Source organism: Neophocaena asiaeorientalis, unplaced genomic scaffold (assembly GCF_003031525.2).
Source record: "Neophocaena asiaeorientalis asiaeorientalis breed wild unplaced genomic scaffold, Neophocaena_asiaeorientalis_V1.1 scaffold667, whole genome shotgun sequence".
NCBI lineage: Eukaryota > Metazoa > Chordata > Mammalia > Artiodactyla > Phocoenidae > Neophocaena > Neophocaena asiaeorientalis.
Genome location: NW_020173385.1, coordinates 365,341 through 384,032, shown reverse-complemented (window position 1 = coordinate 384,032; position 18,692 = coordinate 365,341). Strand labels below are relative to the sequence as shown.

Sequence of the window (18,692 nt, the reverse complement as noted above, 5' to 3'; positions counted from 1 at the left end):
GTGTCTGGGATTCATGTCAAAGTAACAAGAAAGAGAATGAAGTAGATGAAGGCATATACAGGGAAGGATTGGCCATGGGCTAATGGCTGTTGAAGTTGGGTGACGAGCACATGGGACCTTATTACACTAATCATCTCTACTTTTATGTATGTTCGAAATTCTCCATAATAATTTTTTAAAGCCCTCACCGAGGTAAAGACTTAGTGTGTCATGTATCATTCATGCCACTAATCCCCATCTACTAGATGGTAGGTTCCCTGAAGGGTGGGGGTTACACTTTGTGTCCTCCACAAGACCTAGTACCAAGAACTTAATGACTAATAATTTATATAGCACTTGGTAGTTCACCAAGCACTTAGCCATGGATCCTCTTGTTTAATCCAGTAAAGTGGAAAAAAAACGGGGAAAAACTAAGAGTCTGAGAGATTGAGTGGAGCAGCAGAGCCTGGATTTAAACCTCCAGGAGTCCTGCTCCCAGTCCTCAGTTCTTGGCCCCACACCATGCTGGACTCCTGAGGAACCTAACCTCCAGTTCTGCAGTCCCTGAGAGGTCTCGGGTAAATAGGGACAGCAACAGTGGGCATGCAAGTTCCCAAGGTGGCAGGCTGGGCAAGAGGAGACTCAACACACAAACACAGCACTTCAGACTGGTGACAAGGGCCCAGACTGGTGCCTCCTGTCCACTGATTCAAATTTACTAGGACCCGCTCCCCCTTAATATACACACATAAACCAAGGCCCCGGGTCACAGATGAATAAAGCTGTAATAAACACTTGACACCGATAACTGTGTTTCCAGCCCTGTGCTCAACTCCTCTGTTTAGGGTTGCAGGGTGGGGGAGTTCACACATCCCATCCTAGAGCCCTTGCATCTTTCAGATCCCCTATCTTTACTTTATCTGATAACAGCCTTCCAAAGGCCCAGGGCCATGACACTTCATCTTACCCAAACTGGGAGTCCAAGAAAAAAGTTCCCCTTATCCTATTCAAGCCAGAGGCAACTCCTTCTTCCAGTGAGAGACCCCATGCCCCACCTTCCCCAAGAAGGTGGAGGCACAGCCTGCCTTTGTTAAACCTGTCATCTGTTGAACCTGAACTTTCCAAGGCTGGAACAGGGAGCTCCAGGAGTCTCCGGGCAGAAAAGCACTGACCGCTGCCACAGCAGCCCCATTAGAGACTCGATCCTCTAAGGGAGGCCTTCGGGACTTTCTTGCTTTTGTGTTGCTGCTGTTATCCCTATACCCGGCTCCAGGGGTCCCCTGTTCCCTCTCCAATCTACAGCAATCCCACTACTGGGCATATACCCTTCAGGGTACACAGCCCTTCAGTGCAACTTCAGCCTCTTCTTGCCCTAAACACCTCCAGATATCATCTCCCTCTCCTCTCCAGATCAGGGAGAGGAGCTGCAGATGCACAGAGAGGTTTAGCATACTTCTCCAAGAACTGCTTACGGAGTGGAGAAAAGGCAAGCAAATAGGGGAAACCAGACTCTATCCATGTGGTGTTTTCTAACTACAGAGGTCCAGGGAATAGAAATTTCAAATCCCAAATCCAGAACATAGTTGGACAAAGGCCAAATCCTGGAAATGAGGACCAGCCCAGAATGTCCAGCGGTATGGTAGCTGTAGCTTTAGGGTGAGAGAATCCCCCACCCCTAAAACCATCATTCCTATCACATTCTTTTGGTTCACTCCATCAACCACTCAGAAACCACCTGCAGTCACCACCTTCTCTACGCCCTTGGGCTGCCTGCCCTCTCATTCCCCCGACAAGAACTGTCTCTCTTCTACTCCAGGAGGATGAAAGTGAAGGGAAAATTCAGAGAGCAGTAAGACAGACGGTGGGTGGGGACATCAACCCCTAGAGTGGGAGCGGGAACAGGTCCACAGTAGGAGTCAGAGTTTGAAAATAGCCCTGGGTGTGATTCATCACCGTCTCCTTCGGGGTCGGCAGACGTGGGTGCTCTGAGTGAGATGGAGACATGCCAGGGCCCTCCAGCCCAACCTCTGGGGCCCAGGGCTCTGCATTGGCCCCACAACTCCCCACCAGTCTGGCTGCTGTCCTGCTCGCCCTTCCCAACACCACTAGTTTTCCAGCTGGCTTAGCTGCATAATCACCCCAAGGCTCTCCATCTGCAAAGCTCCTGTCGCCCCAAGCATCTCAGAAACAACCCTTTACCTGCCAGTTTAGGAGCCTGGACAAGTCACCAGATGTCAGGGTGGAAGAGACTGGCCCTTTAGATACCGAATTCCAGCCCACCACCCAAGGTGCAGTTGAAAACACTGTGGCCCACAGAAGTAGCATGACTCGCCTAAGGTCACATGAATTAGTGGCTGAGCCCTGGTTCCCTGAGTCGTAACTCAGTACTTTAAAGAGTTTGGGAGAAGAGAAATGGAGAGAACCTCAGACTATCTAATTGGGAAATCCCAAAAACTTCCACTAAAAGGCCTTTGCTCAGAGGTTCTCTAATCTAAATCCATTTTGGACTTCATGGGGAAACTGAGCCCTGGAAGAAGCGACTTATCCAAAGGTTTTCGCTTGATCCCCGCTGCCACCTCAATACCAGGAAAGTCCGGGCGTTTCTCAGAAGGAAGGCAGTGGCCGAGGGGAAAGCCCATGCCGCCCAACCAGGGGCTTCCTGGAAATGCGCTCAAAGCAGAGGAAGGAGGAGAGGAAAGGAAAAGCGGCGTGACCCGACCGCAAAGCCCAAGCCCCGCCACCTCGCCCAGTTCCAGCCCGTCTCCGAAGCCCCTGAGCTACGGCTCCGGGCTCCAGTCAGGCCCGGGGGTAATGGGCGGACAGCCGCCTTCCACCACCCCACTCCCGAGGCTTCCTAGGGAGAAGCGCGGCTGGCGGGCTCCGGGGTTCCCCCGATTTCGGCGCCACCGGCCTCAAATCCTGGGGACACAAACGGCTCGGCTCGCTCCCTCCGCGTCTCCCGTGGACGCCGCGCAGCCGAACCGCTAAGAGCGGGGGCCGGAGCGCGCCGGAGAGGTGAGGCGAGGAGAGGCGAGGAGAGGCGAGGCGAGAGAGCCCCCGGTCCCCCGCCGGCCCCGACCTCCCCTGGCCGTCGCCCCAACTCCTACCTGGAGGCCGCGTCCGACGCTTTGGGGTCGAGACCCCGACGCAGCTGCCAGCGGGCGGGAGGCACGCGCGGAGCCTGGGGTTGGGCGGGGGTAACGGTGCCAGCCAAAGGAGCAGCTGCCGCGGCTGCTTAGCTGTTGTCAAGCCGCGGCCACTCTCTGCGCCGGTGGGGAGGGAGCAGCGGCGAGTCGGGAGGCGGGGACGCCCCGCCCACCTACGGGACCTTCGACCAATGAGGGCGCAGTCCGGCCCACCGAACTCCCCAGAAAGCGTCCCAAATTGTGGTGGGCGGGGCTCTGCCTTCGAGTTCTTCCAATCCCCGCGCTGCTGCCACTTCCTCCGGTCACACCAATGCGGGGGGGCTGGGACAAGGCACAAGCCCAGGGCCAGCAACTAAGGGTGAAGGAACCGGGTGGCCGGGCATGCAGACTAATATCTATTGAGCTCTGTAAGTGACTGGCACCGTGGCGGAGGGGGGGGGGGGATTTAAATACTTACGCCATGTGCACGGGAAGGTTCAGTGGCTTGCTGAGGATAATTTACAGGGAGTTCAGAAGACACAGCTTTGGTGAGATCTCCGATTAGTTGGGGCAACCAAGAGAACATTAGATATTTGAGAAGGAAGTTGCCATTCCCACCTTGTTCAGGCCTCAGCATTCTGCAACTCCCCCACTCTCTGCCCCGTGTCCAGACTCTACCTCTGCAGAGAAATGCACGGAAAACTTGGGGCATTTGCATTAATCATAGTAGGAGAGGGCTCCCAAGAGTTGTGACAGCAAGTACCACCAGAAAGCCTGTTTAAATTCAGTAAGAAAGCGGGTGTTAAGATTTGATTTCTCTCTTGCCTTTCCTCACAAGGGTCCAACACAAGTTCACACTTGGATTTCACTGTTGACTTAGGGACTCCTATTAGCCAGGGATGGAAATACCCAAGACCCCATGCCATCCAATCACCATCCTCCACATTTACAAATACAGAAACTAAGAAGAGATGACTCACTCAAGTTTCCCCAGCAAATCCATGTCAGTAACAATACCTGCACACCGGTGTTCTAACAGATGGGAGATTTCATACCTAACAGATGGGAGAAATGAAGCTGAGATTCCTAGAAAGCAGGGACTGCATCCAACTTGTTGCCTAGAGTACCCAACACTGAGGAGAGCAAAAATTGATGTTTCTTAGGACTGCAACTTTCTTAAGGTCGTCCGAGGCAATGGCAGAGCCAGACCTAGCCCCAGGTGACCCCTCTTGTCTGGCCTTCAGTACACTAGGCCAAATTGGAATTCTTCCACCTTCCTCCCCTGCCAGCCCTGATGAGAATCAGAGGAGAAATGGTGCAGCAAGGCTACCTCCAGTGTGTACACCTCTTTTCCTCTCAATGGCATAACCACACACAGCTGGCTCTTTGCTCCAGATGAGCCATGTCCCCTTGGGTCTTGGATGTGGATGAGGCCTGTATGCCAGAACTCACTCCTGGAAACAAAATCCTACCCAGAGTCTGAAACTTTTATAATGGGTGGGAAGAAACCTTTATGATGGGTCACTCAAGATGACCTTCCTGAGACTGGGTTGCTATATTTGTAAGTATCCCTAAGGCTCTGAGTTGGAGCCAAACTTATCTTGCTTCTGGAAAAGGCTAGAACAATATAAGAGTGTGGGTCCTGCAATGATCCTAGAGCTTCCCTAAGGGCAGGAAACCATATCAGAGCAGATTCCATCCACCGCATGACACCAAGCACAGTGCCTACAGTAGCTTCTCAATAATGTTTGCTAATGGGTGAATGTATGTTAAAAGATACTCAAGGGACAACCACGAATAAATACAATCAAACGAATGATGAGCAAAAAACCCAATTTACCTTTTGGTATATACATTTAACTGAATCAGATATGATAGGTTCTGAGATACCCAATTCTCTAAAAAAAAAAAAATGCAATCAAACCTGAAAACTGCAGGAAGTACAAAGAGTACAAAACCTACAAAAGGAGCAATTGCTATAAATAATGAGAACAAGAGCTTCACAGTGCCTGGCATAGACTAGGCACTCAATAAAAACATCTGGGGCTTCCCTGGTGGCGCAGTGGTTGAGAGTCCGCCTGCCGATGCAGGGGACACGGGTTCGTGCCCCGGTCTGGGAAGATCCCACATGCCGCCGAGCGGCTGGGCCCGTGAGCCACGGCCACTGAGCCTGCGCGTCCGGAACCTGTGCTCCACAGTGGGAGAGGCCACAACAGTGAGAGGCCCGCGTACCGAAAAAAAAAAAAAAAAAATCTGGTAATGAGTGAACACAATAGTTGGCGAAAGCTACAATCCTAATATTTGCCATGGACACTGTGACATTCTGAAATGGCCCAAGCAATGTCTAGGCTATTTCTCTAGGTGTTTTTTGATCTTTCCCGTATCCCATGAGCTTCAGAAAAGCAAGGAGAGCTCAGCCTCGTCAGGAAAACAAAGATAGTTCATCTCCTTCAACCACCAGCAGCCCTTGTTCCCCAAGCCCCCCACCCCCAACCTAAGCCAGAGTCTTGCATAGAACAGATATTTGGTAATGGTGCCTGGAAGATGAGAACATGGTACCTTTTCACAGGTTCCTTTCTGGGCTGCAACTTGAATGACTCTAGAGATAACTGGAGCCTCCAGGTCTTTGCCATCCCTTTTCCCATAAACCCCCCCTATTTCCTGTGTGTCCTATAGTGCTGCTGCTGCCCTGGATGTCAGCTCAACCATCAGGCAGAGAAATGTAGAGTCTTCATGGGGGTAGGCTGAGGGCAGGTGAAAAAGCCTCAGTGCGAATGCGTGTGTTTCTATGCCCGAGACACAGCGCTTCCCTCATTCTACCACTACCACAGCCCAACTGTGTCATACAAAAGGCAGTACAATGGATTCTGGAGCCAGACAACCTGGGTACAGAGTGCAACTCTGCTACTTACTAGCTGTGTGACCTTGGGCAAATTACTTTCCAACTTTCTGTGCCTCAGTCTCCTCATCTGTAATGTGTGGACGATAATCATAGTCCTGACCTTATTCTGCTGCTAAGCAGATCCACTGGACTAAGTGACACTGAGAACAGTGGCTGGCACCTAGACAGTGCTTCTAAGTGTTAGATATGGTGACAGAGGCACTGAGCAACGGTAGAGTGAGCCCTGGATCGGGAAGTAGGAGAGTTGGGTGCTAGTCCCAGTTTTACAGCTTTCTGGCTGTGTCACCCAGGGAAAGTCATTGTGCCGCTCCAACCATCAGTTTCTTCATCTGTAAAATGAGGGGAGAGTACAATCCCTAGTGGGCAAAGTTGAGACAATGGATGTGAGGCTGTACTGTAAAGGGTGACAAGTGACAGGATGGCACTGAAGGTGTTGCAGAGCTAATCTTTTTGCCAGGGCCAATCAGCTCTTTCCTTCTAGGCAGTGGCAGAGCGAAACTCTATATGCTCTTGCCCTGAGCCTCACTCTGAGACACTTGCGTCCCAATAAGCACCTATCTGAGGACTTAAAACAGTCCCTACACCCCTCCCTGCCCAGGATGGGGGTTCCTCAGGCTGTTGCAGGTAGACCCATAGCCCCACTCCAGAATGGCCCAGGGTAACATCAGGTAGGAACCCAACAGACTCTTCCACTACTCTTTTCCATGCAGCTAAAGGTGCAGCAGCAAATAATTCCAGGGAACTCAGCTGGGAAGAAAAAAAGAGGAGTAGGAGCTGCGAGGGGAAAATCAATTGCACTCAGACCAGCCCTGCCCAGCACAAGACCATGGGTGCCCTGACACACGCACTCACACTTGCACACATATTCCTGCAGGCCTCATGGAAAGCCCACCCATCAGGCCTGGGAGGGTAAAGGACCACTCCCTGGTGGTTTAGGGCCCCCACCCAGCCTCATGAAAAGGGGCTATTGATCAGGCTGCCACAACGTGGGATTGTGACAGGTGGTAAAAAAAAAAAAATTCCTGAGGAGCTGTGGCCATGTCAGGGGGGTGTGCACTAAGGGGGCAGCTGGAGTAGGGCCAGATGTGGGGAGGGGAAAATGTAGTGGTGGGAGGGGCTTGCAAAGGTGAGGGGCACACAGACACCTCACTGAGAGCTGCCAAGTTGGGGTGGGGGACAGAGAGCTATGTCCTGGGAGGAGCACAAAGACCCCCTGTCAGCTCACGACCCAGGGGACTGCCATGGCTGTGCTCACCCCACACCCCAGAGCATTCCGCAGCGGGGAGCTCTGTGTTGGGCTGGGAGCCCTGGGCTGGCTGTGAGGGGAGTTGGAGCACTGGCCAAGCCAGGCACAGGCCAGGGGAGTTTCAAGCGTCACTTTTGCCCTCTCTGGGCTCTCCCTCCTTGAGCTAGGACACAGAGGCACTCATTCCCTCCCACCTGCCTTCTGCAGCCATCAAGAGGAGAGTGTTGGGGCAGCTCATGACTGGCTCCAGACATTTGGACTAGGCAGCTGCCTGCAGAAAACCCAGGCCTACTCAGTCCCTGTCCGGGGCTCTTCCTCAGACATCCAAGAGCCTGTCTCCCTGTTCCTAACGAACACCAGATATAGTGTCAGCTTGATGGCATCCTGCAGCATCCACACAACAGAGCCAGCGATGGGCCCCTTTCACACCCAGGATAGGACCCCTGCCTGGCTTTCCTGGCCTATCTCAAAGGAGCTAGAGGTTTTCTGCTGCAAGCAGATGGTGTACCACCCCACAGTACTCTCCCCACACCCACCCCATTCCCTTGGGGAAGTCGGCCTGCCTTGGGCCAAACGAAATAGGTGGGGTCACACTGGGCACGGACACCCGGAGCAGGATGTCCACCCCCAGCCCCCACACCCCATGCCATCCTGTCCTTCAGAGGAAGGTCACAGTGTGCTGAAGGGAAATGAGCAAAGGCAAGCCCACTTCCAGCTCGAACCCCTCACCTTGCCTGGCACCCTCCCCATGCACACATACAAGCAGCTGAGGTCAGAGGAAAGTCCCTCTAACCTCCCCAACAGCTCCCTCTGCCTGATCTAGTTTCAGCCCTCAACTTGCTCCTTCCTGTCTAGGCTCAGTTTCCTCACCTGGAAAAACAGGGCTGGGTCCGGGTTTCCACGGTCCCTTCTTTCCAGATAATTCTCTGCTCCTGTGAGCTTCTCTGTGTGTCCCCAAGGGGTGGGGCTTCCAGAAACCCTACATGCATGGGGCTTCTGTAAAGGAAGGGGTGGTGGGGTGTGAGGGTCCTCTGAGGATGGGGGTTAGCAGGTAGCCAGGTGAGAAAGAGCAGAAGAAAGTGCAATAAAGGAAGGGGTAGGGCTGAGGTGAAATGCAGAGAAAGCGAGGGGGCTGAGGCCAAGCTGGTCCAGATGGCTGGAGACCCGTCCTCTGCCTCCAGTGCTGTCCTCAGCTCACCCTGCAGCAGACACCCAGAAACCCTGAACAGAGCTCAGGATCCTGCCCCCTTGCCTGGGACCCTTCCACATGTCCCTCCCAGGAAGCAGCTCCCAAGACGAACTCTGGGAGGGTGAAGAGGAGATGAAGGAGGAGGAAAGAGGGGACTCTTCCTTCCCACCCGCAGGCTCCACCACCAGCCCACCACAGCCTGACCTCATGCTGCAGCCCACAAAGTTGGAGGGCTGCTGGAGTGAGGGGGAGGATGGGGGCGGAGAGTAGCTTTTACAGGTCCTGCCCACAGCCTGGCCCAGACCAACCCTGTGATTGTGGGTCTCTGGGGCTTGGCAATCTCAGTTCAGACAGACAGTGCCTGTCCCCTGGCCACCCATCCACCCTGCCTCCTTCCCCTGAAGGATAGCCCTTAGAGGCCCCAGGATGACATCAGAGAGGGCATGGGATGTGTGATGTGGCTCCAGGGCCACTCAGCAAAGGGTGTGGGTTCTCCTTGGCCTTGGAGTCCCTGTCTCATCTCAGTGGGCCCTTCGGCAAGCACAGCTCTCCCCCTCCTCAATATCCCTACACACGCGCGCACACACACACACACACACACACACACACACACACACACACAAATAAAAGTTCTGATCTGACCCTGAGCCAGCACCAGGGCTCCCCTACGCATACACATCAACCTGTCAGTCAACATGGACATCCAGGCACTGACAGGGGCTTGCGTGGGGAACAGGGTAGATAGGCCCAACAAGGGTCCCTACCTTCCTGGAACTCCCATGCCAGTGTAGGAGGCAATAGCAGCCCCAGATAGAGAATGCCCAACCCAGGCAGATGGGCAGCCAGGTTAGGTCCCAGAGGACAAGGAGACAGGAGAGGACAGCAAGGCTCCCAGGTTGCATATCTGATGTCTCTTGATCAACTGATCCCCAAGAAACACCAAGAAGGCAGCTTCTGTGTCCCACTCTCATGAAGGTTCCTGGATCAGGGGACAGGACACTGCAACTCTGGCTTCTACCCTGCTTCTACCACAGAGACGCTGTGTGACTGGACTGAGAGTCTTGCCCTCTCTGGGCTTCAGTGTCCACATATATACAATCAGAGGGTATGATCTGAGGATCTCCACAGCCCCCATCCTTCAATGCATTGAAGTTCCATGACAAATCTAAGCCTGGTTTGCTATTCCCTATATGCCTTTTGAGTGGGAGCAAGGGCAAAATTACCAGGGAAAAGGAACAGGCAGAGCCTGGAAGGTTTTTTTCCATGCTCAAAGAAACATATATTTTTTCCATTTTATTTTATTTTTTTTTAATTTTTTTTTTTTTTTTTTTTTTGCAGTACGCGGGCCTCTTACTGTTGTGGCCTCTCCCGTTGCGGAGCGCAGGCTCCGGACGCGCGGGCTCAAGGGCCATGGCTCAAGGGCCATGGCTCACGGGCCCAGCCGCTCGGTGGCATGTGGGATCTTCCCGGACCGGGGCACGAACCCGTGTCCCCTGCATCGGCAGGCGGACTCTCAACCACTGCGCCACCAGGGAAACCCTATTTTTTCCATTTAAAAAAAGACAAAGTGACAGGGACTCTTGGAGGCCTGTTGGAGTGTTAACAGGCCCTGGGATGGAGCTTTTAGGCTTTACCAGCTGACTAAAGTGTGCTGCCAGGGTGGCTGGGCTGTGTCACACAACTAGGGGACAAAGTGGGGCAGGAAGGGACCCTTGGGGTGATGGAGAGTGTAGGGAGCTACCGGCTAGGTAGTAAGACATGGAGACAAAACGTGGGATAGAAGGACGGACAGATATTCGAACGAAGAGGTAAAAATACAGACCGAGGGTCAGACATATAGTGGAACAGGAAAACATAGAGGAGGGTGCAAGCGCCACGCCAGAGGCAGCGACAAAGAAAGTGCTGGAGGAATAAGGGGCCAGGAACATACTGTTTATTAAAACTGCCTACTATGTGTTAATAACCATAGTAGCCTGTTTTTGTTCTTTCTGAGAGGAGGATGCCCACACAGGGAGAGAGGTGGGTAGGGACGAAGCCAGTCAGACCATAGGGATCAAAGGATGGTGCACCCAGGGACTGAGAGAGCTGGCTAAGAATTAGAAGCAAGCAGACTGCGGGGGTGGAACGTCTGAAAAAGGGGGCTGCCAGCCAGGGGCGGGGTTTAGACAAACGGACAGATGAAATCCACGAAAACGGGACTGGAACAACAGACGAGGCGGCGAGGGGGCCGGGAGTGCAGAGCCGGCGGGTGGCAGCACGGGGACTCTGGGCTCAGTGCAGCCGAGCCCCGACCTCCCGCAGGGTCCGCCCGGCTCTGATCACCTGGTTTCCAGCTCGGCGGGTCCCAGCGGGTGTCCTTCACACCCCGCGGCGTCCACGTCCGGAGCTTTGGGAGCCGCAAGGCCTGTCCCCAGCCCTGCGCCTGGGCCATGAGTCCGCGGCGGCTCCGGCGCCTCGGGTGGAGGCCCCAGGACTGAGCCCGCGGCCTGGCAGCGCCGAGGAAGGGAGGGAGGGGCCGAGCTAGCCCCGCCCCCAGGGGCGACTAGAAAGTTCCCCGCCCCGACCTTGAGCAGAAACTCCCCCTTCTCTGTCCTACACCAGCCTCAAGTCATTTAGCTCCACTACTCAGCCTCCCCATCGCCATCGGGCCTCCTCTCTGGGGTTGGAGTGCCCCTCCGGCCTTCTCCACCCGGGCCCCCTATTTGAGAGGTGTCTCACAACCCATACCACTTCTCCCACTCCAGTTCGAGATAGTGAGGGTCTTTCTAGTCACCAGGTCAGCCCCTCCACCTCCTGTCTACTGGACATCTCACCAACCACGTGACATAATGGCAGACCTTGTGCGACATCCAGCTGCAGAAGGAAACAATGGCTCTTGCCATCTTGGCCGACTGACTCGCTCCTGGGCCTCCTCCACCCCCATAGTTCTCATTACCCCCCAACCCCGTTTTCTGTCTGTCTGACAAGAGCAACAGACCCTGGGTTCCAACAAGGACCCCTTGAAACCCTTCTAGTGCCAAGAATATCCTGGACCTTATGAGCAGAAGCATTCCTTAAAGACTTTCTTGTGTTACAAACCCAAAACTGAGGCCCAAGAATACAAATGACTTGGCCATCATCTAAGCAGGGGACAATTATCTCTCTGTTGCAGGACAGCTATGAGGATGTAAAGGGACTGATCATGGTACCTGGCACAGAGTACAGTCTCCATAAAGAAAGGTTTGCTTTTATTCTCAAAGAGATCAGCACTGGGCATCCACCACCAAAAAAAGCCTGGACCCAGGACCCTAAATAGCGTAACCCGTTCCCTTACCCCTAACCTCCATCTATGTAAGCGAACTTACATTACCTAACTTGGGAATGGTGGGGAGTCCTATCCCGCTTTGCTGACAATGGAGGGAAGGCAGTAAGATGCCAGCTCTCAGACTTGCCCATTTCCACTCCACTTGTGGTGGTGGCTAGTAAGGGGGTGGAGAGTCTAACAGTGGCTCTACACTAACCGCAGCATAACCTGGGCCCATTTCCTCTCTGAGCCTCAATTTCCTCATCTGCAACATGAGGATAACAATCCCATGACACATGAGAATAAGGATAAGGGGATACACAGGTGAAGTTCACAGCCCCTCCCTCTACTGTCTCCTTCCCTTGTGCCACAAGACAAGGGCTTAGCAAACCCATATGTGAGGGACAGGCTGGGAAAAGGAAGAGAGGTTTGTGAATTGATTCGTTCTTATTTGTCTGAAATTTGCACCCACTTTTTATAGACTCAGTGGCAGAGCTGGAAGAGAATGCGAGATTAACATGTTGATGATCTCCACGTCATTTGCCCTTTCCCAAGGCAGTGCTGGCACACAGTAGGTGTTTACAAAATATTTATTGAATGAATGCATTCTTTAGATGGGGAAGAGAACTTGCCCAAGGTCCCACAGTGAATTCATTTCAGAATCGAGACAGATCTCCTGTCTACTCCTTCCACTAGGCCATTCTGTCTCATGGAATTCTTTTTGTTTTTCTCTCATATGATCACAAATCAGTGGGGAGCCCATTCCTCTCTCCTAGCACCCTCTGGCCTATCAGGAGTCCCCATCCTGGATTAGCTCAGCCAGGATAAACAGCCATCAGGAGGCCCCTCTCGGTGCCCAGCTTAGTGCTTCCAAGCCTTTGACTTTTGAGTTTCCAGCAGCCACTACACAGCGCCTGCCACAGGGCCAATTTCCCTTCTGAGGAAACGGAGGCCCTGGTCGGCTCCTTCCAAGCACAGGAGTTTCCCTTTTGCTCTCTGGTGGGGCGGGAGTGCAGGATACAGCCCCTTGCAGCAGCAGCCTAGAAGGAAGGGTGGCAGCAGCCATTTCCTACCCTGCTAAGGCATCTTCCTCCCTGGCCAGTCCCTCCCCTATTTCCTGAGTTCCGCTTCTTGGGTTCCCGCCAGAACAGTAATATGAAAAGTCTCCAAAGTTTAACTTGAATCATAGGACCTGGGAACTGGGAAGGACCCCAGAGGTCATTTATTCCCACCTCCTCCCCACTGCAGTATGCCCTCTGTTAATAAAGAGGAGGGGGCATCTGACTTAATCTCTTACAGCTTCAACTTCATGCCTCATCACATGGACAGGATGACACCCACCTGGCAATGTTGTTGTGGGAGGAAATGTGAGAATGGATTTAATAAAAGCTAATGTGTATTGAGCACTAACTATAGGCCTGCCATTGTTCTAAGTGCTTTTTGCATACTAATCTATTTAATTCTTACTACAACCAGATAAAGCAGGTAATCATCATCATCATCACACCCATTTTACAGATGAAGAAACTGAGGACGACAAAGATAACGTAACTTGCTAAGTTCACATAGCTAATAAGTGGCTATGGCAGAATCTGAACCCTGAACCTCAGTTATCACCCATATGATGCAGTGATCATCCTTACCCCGGGGAATGATGCATCATAAAGGTCCTGTGAGCTCACATGTGTTTGTGTGGCTGGAACTTTTGTACCCAAGGACCCTTAAGGGTGAGGCGGAAGAATGTGTAGAAACCCTGGGGGCTGAAGATGTAACCTGAAGCTTTGTCTCCAAGCAGGGAATGTCTTTAAAATCCCTGCTCTTAAACATCTACTTGAATTTTCCAGTTAACTCCAGTGTGCATCCATATTGTTTTCATATAAAAATGGGTGTTTTTCTCCTTTAAGCCTTTAAGGAAAGTTGACACTCCAGGAAGATGAGCCCCATTGGTCCTGTGCATCCATATGCCTCTAGGCCACTGCCTTTGACCCCAGGGGTTCCAGACACCTGACACATGGTAGGTGTTCAGTCACTGAGAATAGCTAACAACACTTATGAGGCACTTGTTATGTGAGTCAAAGTTCTAAGCACTTTCCACTTACGATTGTGCTTTAATCATCGTGACAACTCTGTGAGGAGGTCAAGTTATTATCGTTGCCCTCGTTTTTGGCGGGAAAGCTGCAGCACAGAGAGATTAAGTAATTTGCCCGAGGCAGCGCAGTTGGGAAGTGACCACGGGGCTTTAAACCCAGACAAGCCTGTCAGCTTTGGCTAGTAATCACTACACATACTGCCTCTCCAGCCACAACAGAGCTTCTCACCCACACATCTCCACAACTTCAAACCAGGAAAATTCAGTTGATTCTTAGAAGAAGCAGACCTTATTCCAATGAGATGAGCAGCTCCTTGAGGGCAAAGATGTAGGGGTCTCTCCCCCCAACTCAGCCTTCCTTAGATGGATGCTAAGCCAGGAGCTGGGCTGTGCAAAGGTCTGGCTCTCCGTTCCTGTGTGGCAGCTGACTGCTTCTTGGCTGGTGGCAGTCTCTTGGGCCCAGCACCTGTTGGGCTGGTGAAAGAGCACTAGCGTTTCACACAGGAGTCCTCTGCCACCCTCCATAGCAAAGATCCAACTTCAGAAAGGGCTGCCCGTCATCTACAGGGACAAGTTCACACTTCTAAGGTTGACATTCATAATTCCACACAAGCTCACCCAGCCAAAGCAGCTGGCCTTCCCAGAACACACTAAACGTCATTAGCCCTCCCAATGTGTTACATGTGCTCTTCTCTCACACACACACAAAGAATGCTTATCCTTATTTCCTTGACTCATTTCACAAACGCTTACGTGGTGCTTTCAATGTACCCGGCACTATTCTAAACTTTTTGCACATTTTAACTCATGGACTCATCACAGAAACCATGTAGGTACTATTATTATCCCATTTTACAGATGAGGAAACTGAGGTACAAAGAGATTAAGGTATTTGCCCTATCTCCTGCACCTGGCAAAGTCCCACAGATCCTTGTAGCCACTCCTATGAATAGCATAAGCCGTTCCCTTTCCAATTGCTCCTTCAGCTCAGTTTCGTCAGCAATAAGTCTATATTGAGTTGAGTTATCTGTATGTCTTCCTGTCCAATACGAGTTTGGAAAAAAAAAAGAGTTTGGATCCTCTGAGACCAGGGACTGAGTTTTATTATTTATGGCATATCCATTGATCAGGAAGGAGCTTGGCACAGAGTTGGCACTTAGGGAATATTTGTTCAAGGACTGAACGAATGACCCAGAAGCAGCCTTGCCCAAACTCAATGGTGGCAGAAAGATTTGGGGTCTTCTTTCCCCAACATCACTGGGGTAGAAGAATGTCAAGATGGCTCGGTGACCAAGCATGAAATGCAACCACATTTGGCGAGAGGGGAAGAGAGAGAAGGCCCTTCCACCCTTTCGTGCCCTTTGTGTGGTTGACTCAGACCTGGCACCCTGACCACAAAGCCATTTGGGCTGATGGGGCATCTACATCTAGCAAGCCACGAAAGCTGGCAGCTCTGGGGTCTGCTCCAGAGAACTGACCTCACTGGCTTCTGTGTTTCCCTCCCAAGGGCCCCATGACTCTGCAATTCAGAGGTTCATATGGAAAAGAGCAAAGGGTTTAAATGTCACCCCAGGGAGTTGGGGTTTGCTGCTCTGGGTCTCAAACATTATGCTTTACCCAATTTGCTCTATCCTTCCCATGCTGGCCAGATGCACTCTGTGGACAACTAGAGGGCAGTTTGGGCACAACTCTGGCCTCAAGTCCTAGTTCCACCATTCAGTAGCTGTGTAACCTTTGACAAGTTATTGAACCTCAGTTTCTTCACCTAGAAAATTGAAATATTTTTTTCTCTGCCCCACAAACCTCGAGATAATGGATCTGAGAGCACTTTTTAAGTGGAAAATGACCAGACGTAGAGAGAATAGCGGTGGAGTGCTGCTTGGAGCAGTGTCCTGCAGCTTTCCAACTGAAGGCAGAAAGGTGAAGGATGGAGCCTCAGCCTTTCCCATCTCCACCTGGCTGTGTCCGACTATGGCCCAATCATTAGCCTTTCCTGGGCCTTAGTAAAATGGGAAGGATCATTCCTAGGTCCTTGCAGCCAAGTCTTAGAAGAGTTACTGGATGGGCAGCAACAGTGTATATGTTCTACAGATTTTATCAGCTCCAGAGAAGGGGCCCTTAAGAACTGCAACTCTCAGAGCAGCCTGGGGTTTGAACTCCAGCTTCAACACTTACTAGAAGACACATCATATCACTTTTCTGGGCCTCAGTTTCCTCACTATTAAAGGAAGACGGTAACACCTACTTCCCGAAACTGTCATGTGACCCAAAAGAGAAATCACTGATAAGATGCACTTGTCAGTGGCAAACTCACCCCTTAGCCTTTCGCCTGCCTGGCTACTTCCTTCCTGTCCTTGTGTCATGCAGGCTGCTCAATTTCATGTCTACTAATTCTTTTTGCCTTTATCTGGGAAGTAGTTACAGCACCCACCCACAGCTGCCCCTACTCCCACTCCTGGGCCTTAGCACACACCCCTCACCCTGATGGAACTTGCAGAAAGCCTTCCTCCTCTTACGGGTCTAACTGGCTCAAACTATCAGGTCAGAAGGAATTCCAGAGAAGTCCCACAGTTCTCTAGGAGGAACATTTCTCCTCTGTGTGGTATCCTCAGGTAACCCACGCCAAAGTCTGAAAAAGCTGGCCACGCGCAGGTTCTTAGATAAACAGTGGTGAGTCTTGAACAGAGGGGGGCGTCCACACACATAGCGGTGAAAGGGATGGTGAGCCAGGCTGTCCCTCTGTACTTCCTTGACAACAATGCATTGGAAGCCAGGCTGCTGTCCTGGAACCCCGAAGAAGAAGGAGCCTTGTGAAAATGTTCTCTCCCGCCAAGAGTTCAATCAGAAGGCCTGAATGGCAGGATTTAGCCCCACATCAGCTGCATCCCCCAGACTGGAGAGCTCAGGGACAGGGACCACGTCCTTGTCAAAACAGAACCCCAAACCCTGTGTAGTGAGAGGCTCCATGAGGACAGGGCCTTGTCTTGTTGTCTTGAAGTCTGGGGTAGCCCCAGCCTGACAGGAAGGTCCAGAGGGGCTCTTCACACTCAGGGCCCAGGGGCAGGGCCTCTGGGTCAGGGTCTCCTCCCCTTCTGCTCACCCCTCCTTTCCTGGCTCTTCTCCGCCCAAGCCTGGATGTTCTATGTTCTAGTTTAACCAAGGAGGCTGTTCTCTTTGACCAAGTTACTGTCCTCCATGCCTGGTGGTGCCACCCATGCTCCCTTCTGCCTTTGACTTGCTGTATAACCTTTGGGCATGTCACTTGCCCTTTCAAGTCTAATGATATCTTCATCTGAGCATAAAAAGTTAGATGGACTAGGTCAGCAGGCTTGCAAATTGTGCCTCACAGTGGCTGGGGAGGAGCCTCAAGGCCTACCATGGGGATGTTGGGGGAGGGGAGAACAAGGGAAGGCTGAGCCTGGAGGCTCACGTTCCCATCCCTACCCCACCTTGCTTCAATCAGAGCCATGTTGCTTTTTATCTGTTTTATACATTGAGCTTCCACACGGGATTCGGTTTGGGGGAAAAAAGTCTGCGTCTAAGAAAAAGCAAATGGACTAGACGTGTCCTTACACCTGGGCCTCAGTTCCCTTCTGAGTGATCATTGCAGGCCATAAAACAAGTCAAACATTTATAGCAGTGCCCAGCACGTAATGATGATGACAATGATAGCTACCATTTACTGAGCACCGTATGCTGGGCATCGCTTAAAGGCTGTACCAGGGTCAACTCATTTGCTCCTTCCAAATCTTCTCAAGAAGGCACAATTGATATCTTCATTTTACACATAGGACACTGAGGCACAGAGAAGTTAAGCAACTTGTCCAAGATCACACAGCTAATGGGGAGTACAACTGGGAATCAAATACAGGCATTGTGGCTCTAGTGCCCTACTTCTTGATCGGTCCAGCTATTGGCTCTCCATACATATTTAGTTATTTTTGTTATTCTTATGGTTATTTCCATTGGTATGTTCTCTTACGCTTCATCTGAAAGCTGCGCTGAGTTCACCTCTCAATGTGACTGTGCACCTAAAACCAGACCGTGGCTGTAGAGTGGGTACATTCCTGTTCTGGCAGCCAGCCAGGCCAGGCTTCAGGGTGCCCTTGCCCCAAATCTGCAGAGATAAAGCCTATGGTCTGGGGCCACTTCCCCAAACAGTGGGCAGTGGGAAAAGACTGAGTTTGCTAAGAAAATAATGGACTTGAGGATATGGGGAGGAGGAAGGGTGAGCTGTGACAAAGTGAGAGAGTGGCACGGACATATATACACTACCAAACGTAAAATAGATAGCTAGTGGGAAGCAGCCACATAGCACAGGGGGATCAGCTCGGTGCTTTGTGACCACCTAGAGGGGTGGGATAGGGAGGGTGGGAGGGAGAGAGACGCAAGAGGGAAGAGATAGGGGAACATATGTATATGTATAACTGATTCACTTTGTTATAAAGCAGAAACTAACACACCATTGTAAAGCAATTATACTCCAATAAAGATGTTAAAAAAAAAAAAAGAAAAGAAGAACTGGCTCGCATGCTCAGAGCCTAGAAGAAGCCAGGGAGCAGACCGGTGGGAACCTGTAAGGTGGCTGGATGTCCCACAGGTGACAAGGCTCTGCTGACTTGCTCAGTTCAGCCCTTACTGACCCATCACTCTAAATGTCCTCCATTCACCCAGGTCAGCCTTCCTTCTTATATTTCTTCTTTTCTGGCCCCCTCTGTTTTTCTCTTCCTCTCCCTTCCCTCTCCTTGCTCAGCAAGGCTCATAATAACTTGCTAAACCACAACCCTCATATTTCTTATATTTCCACTTACCAGGGAATATTTCTCAGCTGGTCCTGACTGATTCTTCTAATTGATCCTCCCACTCTGGCCACATTCAT

General features: G+C 51.7%; 1 protein-coding gene across 1 annotated transcript in view; it reads right to left on the bottom strand.

Annotated features, from left to right (window-relative positions):
* The window catches only part of STARD8 (StAR related lipid transfer domain containing 8), a 31,696-nt gene extending 28,468 nt beyond the window's left edge, over window positions 1–3,228 (bottom strand). Inside the window, exon 1 of the mRNA XM_024746608.1 lies at window positions 3,087–3,228. The gene's annotated coding sequence lies outside the window, so the exon portion shown is untranslated. The remainder of the gene's footprint in view (window positions 1–3,086) is intronic.
* Between the last annotated feature and the right edge of the window lie 15,464 nt (window positions 3,229–18,692).